Consider the following 15014-nt stretch of genomic DNA (forward strand, 5'->3'; position numbering starts at 1 on the left):
TCCGCCTGCCTACCAGATTATGAGGACTTGAGGGCAAAGACACTGTATTACCTGACTGTGCATCTCACATGCCAAACAAAGGACTTGACCTACAGGGACACAGAAGAAAGAAACTCTCCAGAAGGGCAGAAAAAATTTTCAGAAATACTGAGATTTCAGCTGGGCCACGCAGCATAAGCGAAAGCTTCCCCACAGCATTCCTGATAAACAGACCAGACTGAATAAAAGTGACAAGTTCAGGATCCCACAATCAGTTTAGTTTGAAGAAGCAAGAGTAACAAAGAACAAGGAGGAGCTGAGACTGGAAAGGTAAATTAGGATCGGTTGTTCTGACATCAACAGAATATGATTTAATGTGATTGTTTTATATCTCTACCTAGATAACCAATAACCACACCCTCCTGAGTAAAAACGGACAGCACTGGGTGAGCAACTTCCTGCTCAGTTCCCAGACTAAAAGGGGTATAGACATAGGGAAATAAGATAACTCCAATCGGTCGCAGTGAAGCCAGGTTCCTTATATGCCTACCATGTCTGATAAATTTTACCAGAATCCATGAATAGGACAGCACATGTCACACTCGAGTTGCAATAAATGTTTCCAGCAGCCACTGAGTGCTTGTAGACATGCATCTATACATCAGATCTTATCAGCAAGGGCGCCCAAGGCATTTTCGGTCTCAGTGTGGGGAGACATTTGGCTTGCCCTATGCCTTGGAACATTTCCAGGAGAAGCCAGCCTCCTGATTTGTAGAGAGACTGCAGTCAATTAATTCACACCAGTGCTGTTCACTGAGGTCCTAACACTATCGCAGCAGTCGAAAGGGCCACGGCACACACATCCTTTTATATAAGCTGCTTTCTACAATAGGGATGAAATATGGGGAAGTCTGCAAACTTATCTGAGAAGTCTTCATTTCTCCGTATTTACTTAATGCAGAAATGACTCCAGTGGGAGTTCCCGGCCATCTTATCAAATTTGGGACTGAGGTGGAAAAGCATATTACAGAGAGTGAGGCAGCACAGCAGATAAATTTTCCCACCCAGATAATTTCCCTTGTCCTTCCTCTTTATTTTCCTTTCCAAAAACTGCCTTTCATCATTCAGGTCAGGTCTTAAAATTCCTCTCTCACTTGCCTTTGATATTTGGCATTAATGGATGTGTTTGCCCTTGGCCTTTCTTCTCTTGGATGTGCTTACAATGACTTCCTAAAGGGTTGCCTTCCAGCGCCTTGTGTCCACTGCTATGTAGGCTCTCTCATGGCAGAAACTTTGCCTATCTGGTTCATTGTCATATCCCTGATGCCTGGGACAGCCTGGCACATAATAGAGGCTCAAAAAAATTCACTGAGCAACTGGATGAGCAGCCTGAATTATTTCCAAGATTCTCTTCCAAGTTGTCTCCAGCCATTGAATGAGAACCGTGAGGACAGGCTCCTCTGGGTACCCAAATGAAGGCTGTGGGTCAGGGGAAAGGGCTCAGTACCTCCTTTTCTCTTTTCATCTGTACAAATCCCTATCCCAACAGACTGTCTTCCCTTGCTGCCTCGTCTTCTCTGAGACTCTGGCACTTCCCTAGGCAGTCTGCTAGATTCCTCCCAGAGAAAAATGGCCCCTCTGTGAATCAGAGCACTGTCCCACACGCTATTTGGCAGGAGGACCCGCCCTGAATGAGAACAGCTGCCACTCAGGATACGAGAGTTTATTAAAGACGCTACCATCCTTAGACAAATCACTCCTTAAACAACAACTAGTTTCCTAGTGAGAAGACAATCTAAAGCATTCACTTACTGTGGCCTGTGGGGCCCTGTCTAGTTCTGTACCTCACCCGTGGTCCTGCCATACTGGCCTTCCTTCATTTTCATTTCTTCTCCAGGATCCTCTCCACCTCAGGGCCTTTGCAATTGATGCCTCCTCAGCCTAGATTGCACTTTCCTCAATATCTCCTTGTTTAACTTCTACACCGTAAATACTGCTTTCAAAGGGGTTTCTCAATATAAAGTATATCCATTATTTTCATATTAGCACCTTCTTATTTTCTTTACAGCACTCTCACTAGTGGTGATTTTCTTCCTTCTTTCCTTCCTTTTCTTTCTCTTCTTTCTTTCTTTCTTTTCCTTCTTTCCTTCCTTCCTTCCTTCCTCCCTTCCTGTCTTTCTTTCTTTCACCAGTCTTTCCCAGTGGGCTGAAAATACATCAAGGGGAGGGATTTTGGGGGTTTTTTTCCCACCACACTCTCATCCCATAGCACAGCTATTGGCACACACATGATTACTAACAAATATTTTTTAAAATAAAGGATTAAATATTCTATCCTATCTGTCCATCTCCCCTCCTTCTCAACACAGAAATGACCTCTGTAATATGCCTGACACAGAAATAAAGAGTTCATTACATCTTATGACAGTTTCCATGTTGTGCTGCTCCGAGTGTTAGAAAGTTGTTTCTACATCAAGTCCAGGATGCCCTTCCTCTAAAGTCCACTGACCTGTTTTAGTTTTAAATATGAGGACACAGAGACTAAGTCACCTCTTGCTTTTTCCATGGTCAGATGTTCAAGTACTAGATTTTCAAGCTGTCGTGATAATCCACAAATATACTGCACTCATCCTATGGATGGCAACCTGTTCCAACTGTAACAAGGAAATTTAGCCCCAGTAACAAACTTGTATGTTAAAACAGGGGTAATCATTCTTAACTGATGAATAGTTTGAGGATTAAGGGCCATGCTTAATTTGAAAGCATTTTGTAAACCATCAAGTATAATATAAAGGTAAATCATTCTTTGCTATCATATTATTATATTAGCAAAATATTATTATATTAGCAAACCATATGTAATATATATGGTATAGCAAACTATTATTTGCTATCATAATTCACAATATATAATGAAAGATATGCCCAGTGTAGAAATAATCCTAATAGGAGGCAGAATATGATGGGAAACAAGAGAAATATAAGGAGAGACCAAAGACAGTGACATATTAGCTAGCAATTTACCTTTTCTGATCTGTTTTCACGTGTCAAAGAAACAATAAATGTTTACCCTTCCAAGCTATAGGGTTTTGTGAGGTTCAGTTGAGTAAGTGCATGTGAAAACATTTGGAAACTGTGAAATCCTATTCAAATATAAGGTAAGGTGATAGTGATGATGACGACAATGATGATTTGGGATAAATATTAAAGTATGTCCTGGATTTTGACGGGTACTGCTAGATGGTGCAGGGGGAACGGGGTGGGGTCATTATGATGGAGACTGTGGCACTCAGAGCCAAGACACAGAGGCTTAAAAGCACCAGAAATGTCAGAGAATCCTGAGCAAGAGAGTAAGTATAGGAGAGAGTGAGAGATATAAACAGAACCATATGGTGCTGGTATTTGGGGGTCAGCTTGAGTCTTCTGCCACAAAAGAATGTTTTGTTCTTTTATTTTCGTAGGGTGAAGTCATGCTCTCTCCAACTCAGGCCTCAAACAATCCTCTGGACATTTTTTTCTTTCAGTATTTAAGTTGGCATTGGCTCAGAGAGAAACCTGAGCCATAAGGACTAGTTAGTAATCCACTGCAATGCTCCAGATGAAATGTAATGAAAGCCTCACTGGGGGTATTAGGAATGGAGGGGAAAAAAAAAACAAGCAGCAGCAGATTTTGAGGGACAGTATGGGACTGGAATCCAGTTGAGGAGGTAGAAGGAAAACCGGGGTCCAGAGGATTAGACCACTGATTATATTTGAGAAGCAACTGGAGATGACAGGCTCCGAACTGACATCAGAGAAAGCAGTGGTACCCTGGACAGAAGCAGGGGCACAGGAGAAGTGGGGCTGAGGTGGAGATGGAGGAGGGAGAGCCCACAATAGACCCCAGGTTGCTCAGGAGAGTAGTGGCATGGATGAAGATGCCACACACAGAGAGAAAGAGCACAGACAGAGAATGTTTGGGAAAAGACCATGAGTTCAGCTTTAGATATGTTGAAAATGAGGTGTCTGTTAGACAACAGGACAGAGCTGCCTTGCGGGTAGTTGGAGAAGAGTCTGGAAATCAGTGGGAGGTCTGGACTGAGGATAGGAAATTGCAAGCCATCAGCATACAGATGATAATTGAAATCATAGGAGTAATGACATTATTCATGGATAGCTTGTAGACTGAGAAAAGAAAGTGGCCACTGAAAGTGGGTAGAGGAAGAGGAGCCAAAAAAAGACACTGAGAAAGAACTGTTGGAGGGGGAGGGGTAGGAGGAAAACCAGGGTCCCAGCGGGTTGAGAGTTTCAAGAAGAGTGGCCACAGTGATAAATGCTTCAGAGAGCACGCAAACCATGTTAACTACATAAAAATATATGGACCTAGAGATTATCGTAGTAAGTGAAGTAAGTCAGACAGAGAAAGACAAATATCATGTGATATCACTTATATGCGGAATCTAAAAAAATGATACAAATGAACTTATTTACAAAACAGAAACAGACTCACAGACATAGAAGACAAACTTATGGTTACCAAAGGGGAAAGGTGAGGAGGGAGGGATAAATTAGGAGTTGGGATTAGCAGATACAATCTCTCTCTCTCTCTACATATATATATATGTATAATATATAAGATATATATTATATATTTGTATATAATGTAGATCAACAAGGTCCTACTGTATAGCATAGGGAACTATATTCAATAGCTTATAATAAGCTATAATGAAAAAGATATATATATGTATAACTGAATCACTACACTGTACCCCAGAAACTAACACAACATTGTAAATCAACTAAACTTTAATTAAAAATACATATATTTGTCAGGGGGAGGGTATAGGTCAGTGAGTGGTACAGTGTGTGATTATCATGCACAAGGTCCTGGGTTCAATCCCCAGTACCTCCATTAAGTAAGTAAGTAAATAAATAAATAAATATGGATGAATGAATGAATGAATGAATAATGAATGAATGAATAAACCTAATTACCTCCTCCTCCCCTCTCCAAAAATATTTGTGTGTGAAAGGCAAACTGCAAAAACAAAACATTGTCTTTAAGTATGAGACAGTATGTGATGTCTTAAAATTAATATTTGAGATGTCTTTCATGTTAATAGAGAGAAGACTGATGTATTGTTTGAGAAAGCCTCTAATGGCTTCATGACAGAGGGTGAGAGCAATGGTCTGTCTATGAGAGTTTCATGAAATGGAAGAGGTGACCATTTACAACTCCGTAAAGAAATCTGAGGGGAAAGGGAATGATCAAGCCGTGGTCTGAGGAATGTGTTTACTGTTGGTTTGGTTTGGTTTATTAAGAGAGCCCTAGGCCTGCTGGTAGAAAGGGACTGAGAGTGGGGAGGGAGGGGAGCACTGGAGAGGGAGGCACTGAGACCACGCTGGGCAGAGCTGATGAAGTCCAGGCCCTGAGGTTGCCAGAGAGGGTGGGGGCAAGAGCACAGGTGAAGAGAGGGGTCCTAAGGTGAGGCGAGAAGTGAAGACTGCTGTCATCAATGTCCCAGAGTAAATCATCCATTGAGGATGAGACAGGTGGGGTGGGTTTGGAGACTTGAGAAAGGTCAGAAAGGTTTGAAACGGTCATTGAGGGCATGAGACAGGAACACACCAGAGCGGAAGGAAAGGCTTGCTACACAGCCACGGTGGTCTGGACAGGACCAGGGGGCGGGATCTGCAGAGAGACCAGCTGCAGGCTTCACAGCTTCCTGCCACTGAAGCCTGGAGGTGGGAATGAAGGCAGCAGGCAGGACCCCCAAAGCCCGGGGGCTTCTGGCTCTCAGAATTTGTTCACATGTGACTCCCAGATGCCTCTCTAGCCTGGCTGCATCAGCTCCCTACAGCTGCCGTAATAAAGTACCACACACGGGTGGCTTAAAGCAACAGAAATTTTTCACCTCACAGTTCTAGAGGCCAAAAGTTTGAAATAAAGGTACTGGCAGCACTGTGCTCCCTCTGACAGCTCTAGGGAAGGATGCTGCCTTAACTCTCCCCAGTGTCTGGTGGCTGCCACAATCCTTGGTGTTTTCAGGCCTGCAGCAGCATCAATCCAATCTCTGCCTCTGTCATCACATCCCTTCTCACTGTCTGTCTCTATATCTGGGTCTCTTCTCTTCTTCTAAAGACATAAATTATATTGGATTTGGGGTCCACTCCACTCCAGTATGATCTCATCTTAAGTTATTACATCTGCAAAAACCCTATTTCTAAAGGTTATACTGGGAGGTAGACATGAACTTTTGGGGAACATGATTCAACTAAGTACACTAAATCTTTGAGCCGAGTGGAGACTTCAGCATAGGGATGGTCCTGAAATAGAGTGTCTAGAACTGAACTCACAACACCACACCTGGCCTGAGCGGTGCACAGGGGAGAAAGCCTGTGGCACCTGCCAACTGCAGTGGCATTAAGAACTCTTCCAACGTCTACCTTTTATATTCTTTATTAAAGTCATTTGTATTTCAGAAAGGGCGGTTATTTAGCCATTCTTACCTCAATGTTAATCCCTTAACACCAAGAAAATGATCCTTCTATAGGGAAAGGGAGATTAAAAATGAGGAGAATTACTAAATTGTTAGCACTGTAACCACCAGCTAAATCAACATGCACATATAGAGCCAGGGTTGCTTGTAACTGGTTCAGAAATCTACCCCTGTGCTAAGGGAATGCCAAAACATTCCATTAGGTCACTTATCTATCTTGTTCAGTTATAGCAAGTTCAAGGTCAAATCAGAATTCAGCAGCCTAAACTGACTATGGCAGAGGGGACTTTTTTCCCCTGATGTTGCTAAGTGTTTGTGGAAATTTCTTCTCTGAAGATTTGATACCAAGCCTCATCCAGTCCCAGTACTGGAATAATAAACCATGCCCTTCCTAGATGGCATTCATAACCCAGAGAAGACTTTTACCTTCTTCCCCAAGAATGCTTATAAAATAAAGCCCTAGGTTCTTGGACACTTAGGAGGATAGGCGAGGTTGTATCAACAAAGGTAACTGAGAAGTCTTGGGTGGAGGGAAGAATTTAAGCAGGAAGAACCTAATTCTTTGTGGACCACATGACATTTCACAGTTCTGGGGCTTTAAGCACTGTTGACATCTGAGGATCATCTAGGATTCCAGAGTTGGAAGACACATGAGACTCATTTTAGTTTAACCTTCTCATTTTGCAGATGGAGAAACTGATAGGGGAAGTAACCAGTCCAAGGACACATTAAGGGCTTTTTACTGGTGGGGAATGGACTCAGGTCTCTTGAGTCTCAGCCCAGCCATCTTTCTACTATATGCAACAGCATCCAAAAGAAAAATGTAGGTGCAGGAAAGTGAACTCCACTCTTATCTGCTATGATTTAATCTGTATACTCCCATCCTCTCCGCCCCTCTGCTAATTTTCTGAATTCAGGGTCAGAACTGCAAAGGCTAACATTTTAGGAGATTTGTTGGCTTTAAAAGGTTTTCTGTAAACATCTCTTATCCCTGCCCACAACCCTACCATCCTTTGGCAATTCCATTAAAAATAGCTTTGACTTGAAATTGGCCTGGAGATCACTGTGGACTCTGCAATTATATAAGCCCTCAACTGAACGCATTATCATACCAAGGAAAACCCAGATGACTACAGGGGGGCTGTGCTGCCTGAGAGGGAAGTCAAATCCCTGCTGGGATCTGCAGATGCACTGAGGAGAGCTCAGACCTGCCGATTCCTCACCTGAGTGGGAGTCTGTGTGTGTGTGTGTGTGTGTGTATGTGTTTGCACACATGCGCGAGCATGCAGACATTGATGAGGGATGCTTCCAAGAGTCCCTGAGGTGAAGCTTCCTTATCTCAGCCTCTCCCTATGCGTCCTGGCCTGGCAGAGCCGATATGAAGTGGACTTTGCAGGCTCCAGGTGGGGTGATGGATGAATGTTTTGTTCCCTATGAGGTATGACCAGGAATTCCCCCACACAGAGACAGTCTGAAGGATATAGAGTTACAGACTCTAAAATGCTTGGGCCCTAAGGACACTCTTTCCTGTGGACACTTGCTGTTTATTCTCAGATGAAGAACCGAGACCCCATGAGATACAGAGACATACAGGAAACACTTGGCAAGACAGAGGCAGAGTCAAGCCTAGACACCAAGACACTTCACTCCGTGTCCAACGTGCTTTCCTTACACTCAGCTTCGAGCTGCGTAATCCTTTTTCCCCACTCCTCCCTGTCCAAAATTTGAGAAAAGAGCCCCTTCCTCTGATAAGGTACTAAAAAAGTAATCTTTTGCAAAGAGTAATCCAGACACCAGCCTTTTCATTGCTGGCTACTTGCCCTGGGTGGCGAGCTGGTTAAAAGCAGGGATTCTTTTCTTTGAATCCCAGTACTTCAGTTTTCCCATCTGCAAACAGATGCAATGATGGCTCTTCCTTTATAAAGTACTTTTAGGAAGTAAATGGGTTAATTCATGTGAAGCACTCCGCACAATTCCCAGCACACTGATCAATTCTAGCTGCTGCCAGTACTGCTAAGCCTGCAGGAGGGGAAGCGAGGCTGGAAGAACAGAAGTTAGGCGCTCCAGCAGGAGGAGGGAGAAGGTGTTTTAAGGGAAGATAGTGGCGGCCGATGAAGAGTAAGTGTGACTTCACTGTGGTGCACACGGCTGCTGGTGAAATGGGCTTGAGTATTTCATGCCTGTCTCTTCCACTTAGCAACTCTGTGAACAGGGGCAAGTCACCAAACCTCTCTGGGGTTTGGATGTACAAAATGAGGGGGCTGCACTAGGTGACGTCTAAGGCACATTTCAGTTCTAACGTTCAGCTCGAAAATCTCCCTCCTTGTGGTTAAAAGAGGAAAAGCAGAGGTCCTGGGCCAACTGAAAAAGCCTTGCTCAGACCCTCCTTCCTTCCACTCTTTTAACAAAGCCAATGTCAGACACCTTCCAGTGTCAGGCCAAAGTTTCTAAGGAAAATTCCTAGGCTGGTGTTTATTTTGTATCAAGGGAGGAAAGGAAAGCAGGGCCCCTCCCCTAAGAGGGCATAGTGCTGAAATGTCAGACAGGGATCAACAGAACCTGGAACTTTGACTTAGCCTTGGTGGTCGCTGGGGGATTGTAAATATGGTGCATGGGTTTTCTGGGCCCCCTGAGAGAAGGAAGAAATGAGGCACCCAAATGAGATGCAAGGAGTGGAACCAGATGCCTCGCACATTTGGTGCACGCCAACTAAGTGGTGAACACGGAAGCACCATGGGTGTGTGCGCGCGCGTGCGTGTGTGTGTGTACAGGGTGGATGGAAAGGAACTGTGGAACCCAGCGGGAAGCACCGGTGGAGAACTTGGACTCTGGGAAATGTGGTGCTTGTCAGGTGCAGTGGAAGCTGGCTACCAGCCCTGTTGTAGGTCATTTTTCCTTGAAGACCTTTCAGGCAGACAGGGACAGCACCCACTTCATCCCTGATTCTCAGGTACACTGGTAAGTCTGTGATCTACAAGGGCTGGAACAGAAAAGAAAGCCATGGTGTGCCTTTATCTGTGGCTCTCAAAACGTAATTTCCACTAAGTCTTCCTCCTCTCACAAAAGGGACGCTCCAGCCACGCTCACCGCCAGGGCTGATTCTTCCCCATTTCGAAGAGGAAGCTAGCACTTCTAGGCAAGATCCCGAAGGGGCACCAGGTAAGCATCCATCTTTAAAAACAAATCCATGAGACAGGAAATGCCTTGGGTTAGATTCTCCTTATGGGATTTTTGGCCGTGGTACCACTATACCACAAGCATACCAAATAGATACATCTTACCTGTGCAGAATAATCAACAAAATCTGACTATGATTCTCAGACTTTTCAACATGAATAAGTCAATCTAGTTTCAGCAGCAAATTGAGATGTTTTGCCACATTGCTTCAGGCACATAATTTGATTTAAAAGAAAATATGACCCCATCCTCCCAGGGATTCCTGCCCAGCAGTCTCTAGCCTATTTCTGAGATGGATTCTCTATCCTAACTCTAATGGATGCCCAGCTGCGCCACCCAGATTCTCCTTTACATCTGAGCGTCCCTTCCTCCAGCTGCTGTGTGCCCTGTGTACAGAAAGCTCATGCATTTAAGATCATACCCCTCTCAGGGCAGCACGGGGAGTCTGTATCCTTATCCCAATTCAGGACATCTCTGAAGCACTCTCTGTGCTCCAGAGGCCCCCACGGACCAAGATCTGCTGAGGTCTTTGTGTGATTATCATCACAGTCCAACTTCTCCTCCGCCCAGTCATGCTTCCTTTACTTCCTCTGTGGGTATGAAGCCTCGGGGCTGTCCACATGTCCTTCATGCAGATCTCCATCTCAAGAGTCTGATTTCTGAGGAACTTGAACTGCAAAACAAACCCTTAGGTTGTTCTTAACTACACAAAGACTAGACCTCCTGCAGGTATGCATTAATCATGTTTTTTAAATTTTTTTCTTTATTTTCTGATTCTTTAACATCTAGGGCTTTGCTGGTTCTGGAGAGACTGGCTCCCCTTTGGGCTGGCCAATTTTTAGAGACAGTAAAAGATTCACTAGCAAATGAGCTTTTCATTTACAAACCAACCAATCCAAAGCTTATTCCATCCATCACCTCCTTTATCAGGCTCTCACAGTCTGGACCACTCTCCACCTGCCCTAACCACTCTGTGAGTAGGTACCACACAGCTAGAGGTGGCCCCTACACCCTATACCCCACTGATTATTCAAACTAGCCAATCCCAAGTCTGCTTATCCTGTCTTTCCGGTTCTTTCCTACAAAAACCACAATAAAGGAACACTCTTGCCCATGTTTCCCTCTGCCTCGTGACCAATCCTGGTCCTTCCCCATGTAGCCCTGTATGGCATGCCAAGCCCCCTGTCACTGAGGATCTGTGAGTCTAAAAACGTCTTCCTCCATGACATGTCTGCATGTCTTACCACACCTGATTAAAACAAATCTCGAGTATGTTTTAAAACAAGGCATTAAAGAGAAGTTTCTCCAAGTCAGCAAAGAGTCTGAGTCCCTTTAAGATGGAAGAGCCGTAGAGAAGCCACCAGTGTTAATCATTCCCAGCAAGCTGCCTAACTGATGCTCCCCGGGCAAGACTACAACAGGCAGATTCCAAATGCTCCACTCTCCCTTCCCTCTGTCCATTCACACTCTGACTGCTCACATTCTTACCGCATTCTGGAACAAGCATGGACAAGAACCATTCACTCCAGGGGAAACTCTTGGGTCTTCTGAAGCTACTCTTGAATCTTCCCTGCCTGGAACTTGATCTTCTCAGCTCTGACTGCTGCTAACTTCTAAGCTCAAGTCTTTATTCTTCTCCCTAGTTTCTTGTGGGATCATCCTTCTTTTAGAGGCAAAGTCCATTCCCAAGAAGGGACACCTGTGCTCATGCACACATACATACCAACAGAAAAATGGAAATCCTGTCGGTCATGCTCTTCCTGTTCCTTAATGACCTGTCCACCATGTCACCAAAAAGCCTCCAAAAGACATCATAAGAGGCCTTTGGAGTTTCTCCTACCCCCATGTTTGGGAACCTCAAGAGGCTTAGGAGGCTGTGAGTGGGAGCATCAGGAGGATGGAGGTAGAAAAGACATATGAAAGTGTATACAAACATCAACCCCCCCATACACACAAACATAAAATTGGTCTCTTCCGTACACAGTGAAATATGGCTTTGCTGTATACAACCATTCAGATTGTCTTCTCCTTAAATATTTGGACCTGGAATGAGTTGGAGCGCACTCTACCATCACATGAAATCCCTAAGGAGAAGTAGTGCTGGATGATTCACGCACCTCAAGCCCCTCAGGAGCATGTCGACACAGGGACCATAAGGGACACTGCTCATTAAAGTCCTATAGCTTCACTCTTTCATTTAACTGCAAATATTTTTTGTTATTGGGAATGATCTGTGTCCATATGATCTCTTTTACTTTCAGAAGATCAGCATTTTGGGTGCAAAAACAGTGTTTCCGCCCCGCTCTAGTGACAAGAGCACTACATAAAAAATCCTTTTCCAAGAATACCCCTATGTCACTCTGAAGCCTTGAGGGGAAAAGCACTCTTTTTACAGTATATTATATTTTTGATTAGAGAAAGGGGAATAATTTGACCTGCTTTTCCCTATATGGACACTGTGAGGATTCCTGTTTCTATAGAGAATTAGGAAACCTTTGCAAAGGCCTTTCCATAGTCAAGCAACCAACGGGATCCCAATGCAATGGGATAGATTATATCTCCTCTCAAAATGCATATGTTGAAGCCCTAATTCCAAATGCGATGGTATTAGAAAGTTGAGGAGTGGATTAGGTTTAGATGAGGTCATGAGGTTGGAGCCCATAATGGGATTAGTGCCCTTATAAGAAGAGGAGGAGAAACCAGAGCTTTCTCTCTCTACCAAGTGAGGATATAGCAAGAAGGCAGTCTTGTCTGCAACTGCAGAAACAGATCCTCTCCAGATACCGCATCTGTCAGCACCTTGATCTTGGACTGCCCGGCCTCCAGCAATGCAAGAAATAAATGTCTTGTTGTTTAAGCACCAAGCCTATGGGATTTTGTTATAGCAGCCCAAGCTGACTCAGACACACATCTATCTGTTCACCCCAAGAACCACGTAATGTCCCAGCTGGCAGACTAGCTCAGATCTCATTTCACTTAACATTTGCACTTTACAGAGAATGAGATCAAGATGCAGAGGGGAAAGTAAATGGCTGAAGCCCATACAGGAGCCCAGAAGCTCAAAAGAGTGTTGTGGAGCAGCTAGGAGCCTGGGCTCTGGAGTCACAGCTTGAGTTTTGGATTTGCCACCAACTACTTACGTAACCTTGCATTAGTTATGTTACATCTCTACAAGCAGTTTTCTCATCTGTACACTGAGGATGTTAATAACCTTGTAGGGTTGTTGGGAAGGCTAAACAAAATAATACCTAGCACATCGCCTGGCAAATAATTAGTGTTGTCCAAACGCTAGCTGCCTGTGGCAGAGACCAGTACGGATTTGGCATGGAGTTGTTGCTGGGATGCAGCTGACCAGCCAGGGTCTGCCATTCTCAGCCCCCTTGCTTCTAGGTGGGGCCACATGACGGAGTGATCACCAGGGAAGTGCAAGTACAAGTGGTGTGTGCCGCTGCTGGACCAAGTGTAAGCGACAAGCACAGAGTTGGTTCTCCTCTGTTGACCAGTGGAGCTGCAAGAAGGAGGCAGTGTGCACCTCTTGAGTAATGGCTTGGAGGAGAACAGCCTGTCCAGGACATTAGCTTTTGCGTGAGTAAGAAATGAACTTTTATCGTGTAAGCCAATGAGATCTGGGGGTTGTTACAGGAGCTAGCGTAAAGTACCCTGACTAATACACTATTGCTATTGTTACTAAAGTAGGGCGTGTGCTGAGAAAATGAAAGGGAAAATTGGAGTGTTTAGTGGGTGTGACTCTCAGCCACAACCTCTGGGTTTGAAGGTGGGAACGGTATGCATTGGCAGCGCCCCTACTTACATTCATCCTCACACTCAAAAGCCTACGTTCTCCTGCTATTAAATAGCAGAGGGCAAAGAGGCAGAGCCCAGGCTAGCTCAGTCCTCCCTAGGGGCAGACATAGCTTTCCTGACGAGTGCTAAGAGGATTCTAAACGCTTTCAGCCCTGGCAGTATGCTCCTATAAAATCCCCTGCAAGAATGGTAAAAGAATTAGAACCGCTGCACAGAGCGTGGCAGCAGAGGGGCTGAGACAGCCCAGCCCAGTCTTCCCTCCACCTGCAGCTTGCTGCATAACCTTGGCCAACCACCAGTATCTTGAGCGTTAGTTTCCTCATCTACAAAATGATGGGCTGAAGGAGCTCAAAGGATCCTTTCAAGCTCTAATGATTTGGGTTTTTTTTTTCATAAGTTCATCCATTCAATGGATATTTATTGAGTACTATGCTGAGTGCTAGAGGTACAGAGGTCTTTAAGATATGGTCTCTGGCCTCAAGGTGCTCACAGCCTAGAGGGGATTTGCCTGTCCTGGAGTCAGGCATGAAGGAAGTAAGCGGTCTTTGTGCGGTGTTGTCTTCCTGTATGGCCACTTCTAGGCCTCACATACCTTGATGTATAATAGAGGAGGATGGAGATAAGGACTACTTCACAAGGCAGTTACCCTAAGAAAGGTGCTCATTCTGGAACAGTCCATATGCAACATGGCAACAATTCAGAAAGGCGTGTCTTTCCCCTAGCAACTCAAAGCCCTGCATTTTAGAATCAAAAGGAACCTAATCTCTCATATGCCCTCATTTTACCAGTGAAACTAAGGTCCAGAGAGATTTGATAGCTCATCTAAAGTCACTTACCTAAAGATGAGGTCAGGTCCAGGCTCTCTATGCCAGTCATTGTGAGTCATTGCCTTGGAAAGGAAGGGAAATTTGAAAAAGCATCCCACTCTATGTGCCACTCCATGGCCAGGCCAATGTTTCCCATTGCAATGCCACCCAAGTTCCTTGCTTCAAAAACCTCTGGATTTCTGTAGTGGGCACTTTTGAAGTAGCTGGAGCCACTTCATGTCACCCGGGCAGATTCTGATGAGCGTTGCTCTAGTCAGGTGTAACATCCACAGTGCTAACATGCAGTTGCTGAGAAACTTCTGGACCAGTTGTCTCCTTTAGCCTTGCAGCCTCAGTTTCCACATATCATACCTGTTTTAATTAGGTTTAAACTCCAAAACTGCAAAACTAGTCATGCAGCCAGAAAAGGGTACGGAGTGGAGTGTGAATTATAGGGGAAGAGTCAACAGCCAGCCTTCTGTTTGAAAGGATTCACCCTTCTGAGGGAAACAAAAAGCCCCCTTCTCTGTTGCCATGGGAACAGCTCAGCACTGCTCTGGATGCTCTGCAGGAGGCTGCCTTAGAGCAGAACTGGGGAGAGGGCTTTCTTTCCAATAAGTCAGGAAGGCTGTTTGTGCAAAAGCTCTTCTGATTCCTGCGGGGGCTGGGAGTGTTCCCCAGCCTCTAGCCTTAGGTCATCTTTTTCAAATAACACTGCCCAGCTGGCAAGAAAAGGAGCCATGGCCCAAAGCTCACTCCAAATGAT

The 15014-nt window shown here is 44.8% G+C and overlaps 1 protein-coding gene across 1 annotated transcript in view; it reads right to left on the minus strand.

Annotated features, from left to right (window-relative positions):
• Positions 1-15014, minus strand: part of SLC8A3 (solute carrier family 8 member A3) — a 140914-nt gene that overhangs the window by 62017 nt on the left and 63883 nt on the right. The gene's annotated exons all lie outside the window — the stretch shown is intronic.

The sequence above is a fragment of the Vicugna pacos genome, chromosome 6 (genome assembly GCF_048564905.1).
Source record: "Vicugna pacos chromosome 6, VicPac4, whole genome shotgun sequence".
NCBI classification, from domain to species: domain Eukaryota; kingdom Metazoa; phylum Chordata; class Mammalia; order Artiodactyla; family Camelidae; genus Vicugna; species Vicugna pacos.